Source organism: Mastomys coucha, unplaced genomic scaffold, assembly GCF_008632895.1.
Source record: "Mastomys coucha isolate ucsf_1 unplaced genomic scaffold, UCSF_Mcou_1 pScaffold21, whole genome shotgun sequence".
NCBI classification, from domain to species: Eukaryota; Metazoa; Chordata; class Mammalia; order Rodentia; family Muridae; genus Mastomys; species Mastomys coucha.
The window spans coordinates 172576843-172581122 of NW_022196904.1; positions in this window are offsets into that span (position 1 = coordinate 172576843).

The following is a 4280-nucleotide window of genomic DNA, read 5'->3' on the forward strand; positions in this document are numbered from 1 at the left end:
GACACACATACTACCTCATTAAAGGGACAATCATGCCTCCTATCTCTTTTCACGCTTTAAGGTGAAACCACCTTCTGCCCCTCGGGATGTTTTGGGTAGCTTAGAATGTTAAGTCACCAGCCAGCTCAGAGAAGTAATTTACCCTAATAGGACTCCATAAAGCCTTTATCAAGGCTAGCATAACGGACTGGCGAGATGATTCAATGGGGAAGAGCACGAACTGCTCTTCCGAAGGTCCTGAGTTCAAATCCCAGCAACCACATAGTGGCTCACAACCATCCCTAATGAGACCTGACATCCTCTTCTGGTGAGTGTACTTATTTATAATAATAAATCTTTGGGACTGAGCGAGCGGGATTGACCGGAGCGAGCGGAGGTCCTAAATTCAATTCCCAACAACCACATGAAGGCTCATAACCATCTGTACAGCTACAGTGTACTCATATACATAAAATAAATAAACCTTTGGGGGAAAAAAAGGCTACCATAACATTAGCTGGCTGAGGGACTCAGATCCCTTTATCCCAGTCTTAACTAATATTAACTTTTGAATTACACATTGCAAATGTGTACCTGTGTGCGGGAGGGGGTTGTGGGCTACAGGCTGAAGAGTTCAGCAGTAGGAAGTTGATAGGGATCCAAAGGGGATCCCTGGGCTGTGTGTTGGGGTGGCAGAGAGGGGTCGGACATACAATCCCGTTGGGATCGCCAGGTGTCTCTGCAGAATCAAGAATAAAGGGAGTCACAGGCTTGAGCTGACTCTCGAGATCCAGTCCAGCTGCAAAAGTGACTTGTGGGACCATGAAGGCCATAGAGTCAAAAATCAAAACTAGGTCCAGATGGACAAATGGACAGATGGAAGGACAGCAATTTAAGTAAGTACAGCAACCGTGACAGTGGAGACTGGAGAGTTGAGGCCCCTGCCGGTCAGGCGTCCTCTGACTTAGTCCCTCCACACACATACAGGAAGTCAATGACAGGTTGGAAGGAACATTGTCATTGCAGTGTTGATGTTAGGTTTCAAACCCGGGACAAAACGCTAACTGAAGTGACTATTCACACATCAAAGCAGCCGCTGGTGCCAGCTCTCCCAACAGCACACAGTACCTTTGGCTCTGCCCAGCTCTCCCAGCATCCCTCAGAAGCTGTGACTCCTCCCAGCACCTCTCACCCCGCCCCCTACACTAAGCCCTCCCTCCAGGGCTCAGCTTCCCCTTCCCTCTCTTAAGCCTGATCCCTATGAAATTTCAGCCATTTTGGCTACTCCAGGCTTTTGCTATCTTGGCCCGAGATGCCGCTCCTGTCGGCAGCTCCTCTCACGACCTGGTTTAGTCCGCCGACCATGTTCAGCCCGGACTCTTCCCTCTGCCTGCGTTCTCCCTTATACCTACAGTAAAAATCTCCACACTTGTGGAGTAGTCATGTCCTCCTCTTAGTACGCTTTTCATTCAGTTAGAAGCCATTTTCACAAAATCCAGGAGAAGCTGTTGTAGCCTTACCTGGGTCTGGTGTGTTTGGTTAGTTCTGAGACCTGGGTTTCCTGATAAGAGTTTAATATCCCCCGCATGCTCATATGGTCAGATCTACTTCAATAGATGTGTAATAGTCACCTTTAGACTTTAAGGAGCTAGTTATTTATTATTCTTTGCCTTGTGGGTGGTGCTAGTGAAGAATGAAGTCTCTTGGTGTAAGGTTGACGTGGAAGACAAACAAAGGGAGAACAGTGCGTGTGTGTGTGTGTGTGTGTGTGTGTGTGTGTGTGTGTGTGTGTATGTGTATGTGGGGGCGGGGGAAGGGTGGGAAGGCAGAAAAGAGTATAAGAACCAAACAGAGACTACCATTTGTTTGTATAGGGAGTGATGGTCGGGGAGGACAGGCATGACTGAAAAGTTGTATAGGTCCCTGGTCAGTCAGTCATTGAGAGGGATAGCTAAGGAAATATGGTATGTAATGGGTTAATGAATGTCAGGTGGCCGACGACACAGATAAACATCTTTTCTGGGCAGCCTTAGCGGGGAGGGCTAGAGCCTATTAAAACTTCAGTTTGGGAACTGTCACTGTTTAACCAAAATGGAGGAGCTTTACAAAACATTGTGGCAATGGTTAACACTAGGGCAAGGCGCAGCCTGGAACGTCCCGTTTCACTCGCCCTGGAGTAATTTAGGAGAGGGCACAGCCCCATCTCAACAATGGGATTTTGTTGTTGTTGTTTTTTGATTGGTTCTGAGACAGAGTCTCGCTATGTAGATCTGCCTGCCTCTGCCTCCTCCCAGCCATCACACCCTGCCTCTCAACAGGGAATTTAAGAATTTAATTTCTTCCGTAGGTTGGTTTGTTTGCTTGTTTTTGTTTTTGTTTTTCTGTTTTCCCTAGATTCTCTAGTCCTTTTGAAACTGACGTTTTAGAATGCCCACTGCCTCAGCACTTGGGCCCAGTGGTATGTAAAAGCCGAAGGAAGTCGGACACCTCGGCCCCGGGTCAGGCAGACAGACAGGAAGCAGACATTGTAATTGGCCTTTCCTTCAATCACCTTGGATTCCAAGAATTCTGGGCTGGGAGACCACCCCCAGATAAGGCGGGGCCACACCCAGGGGCAGAAGTTCTTTTTTTCCTGATAACTTCTCCCTTAAATCAATAAAGACTTTTTTTTTTTTTTTTTGGACCTTGCTGGGTAGTCTGGGACAGCAGTCAGAGAGACAACAACCAGACAAAGACAGTTCTGCAGTGGTCTAACGCTTAGGCCTAGTTTGTTCCTCTTTACAATGTGTCCATGTAGAAGAAATTTCTCTCTGCCTCTTGCCGTTATTTATCTCTTTAGCTAGCGTGCTGTGGATGGTGCCTGGGTCCAGCCTGTTGCTTTAAAGCTCCCATTATAGGATGGCAAGGTTGCTCAGTGGGCAAGCCTGATGGCCTGAGTTCCATTTCTGGATTCCATGGTGAAAGGAGAAAACAGACTCCCAAGGGTTGGCCTCTTCCAGGCATGGTGGGAACACCTTTAATCCCAATACTCAAGAAGCAGAGGCTGATGGATCTCTATGAGTTCAAGGGCAGTCTGGTCTATAGAGTGAGTTCCAGGCCAGCCTGGTCTACAGAGTGAAAGCCAGTTGTCCTTTGACTTCAGATATGATACCGTGGTATACATGTGCCCATACACATCCACATATGGACACACACAAACAAGCAAACATACAATAATAAAATTGAAGGCTAGCCATGATGACCCACACATTTAACCCAGCACTCAAGAGGCCTGGGGCATGCAGATCTCTGAGAGTTCTAGGCTAAACTGGGTTACATAGCAAATTCCATGTCAGCCAGGCTACATAGTGAGACTCTGTCTCTAAATTATTTAATTAAAATTAAGAAAACATCTCTGGTTGTATTTTTAAAGACTTCTTTTTATTATATGTGTGTGTGTGTGTGTGTGTGTGTGTGTGTGTGTGTGTGTGTACATGCGCATGCCTATGAGTAAATGCCACATGCATTCTGGTATGCAAGGAGGCCAAAAAAGGGCATCAGATACCATGGATCTGGAGTTACAGGCAAAGTTGTGAATTACCTAACTGGAGTACTGGCAAGAAAAACAAGTGTTCTTGCACACTGAGCCATCCCTCCACCCCCTTTGTGGTCCCTTTAATGTCTGACTCTCTGGCGGCCCTTTGGGTCCCTGGTCCAAGATTTCCACTGAAAAAAATCCACGCAAGATCCAGAGTATAGCATAAAGGACAGAGAGAGTATGTTTTGTTTTCAAGTTTATTTATCACGTATATGATTGTTTGGCCTACATACATGTCTGTGCACCATTTGCATATCAGGTGGTTTTGAAATTACAGCCCATATGAGTGTTGAGAACTCCATATTGATCCTCTACAAGAGCAATGAGCAGTCTTCAGCCCCAAAGCCCCAAGGCAGAGTCCTTACAGAATAACACAAAGAGCTCTTAAGGGAAGAATACACAATTACCAAACGGGGCCAGGGTGGACAATAGCCAGAGAGACAGACCAGTGCGTTGTTCTCTGAGGTCTTTGGTATAAACTCTCAGTCATACTTGAGCCAAGTGGTATGTAAGAGCAGAAGGAAGTGGATCTTTTTCCCCATCCAGGTACCTGGTACCTAACAGGCTTATTTGGATTACTTTTGGTTTTGTTTTGCTTGAGACAGACAAATCTCACTGTGTTATTCTGGCTGGCTTAGAACTTGCTATGAAGACCGGGATGGCCTAGCCGGGCGGTGGTGGCGCACGCCTTTAATCCCAGCACTTGGGAGGCAGAGGCAGGTGG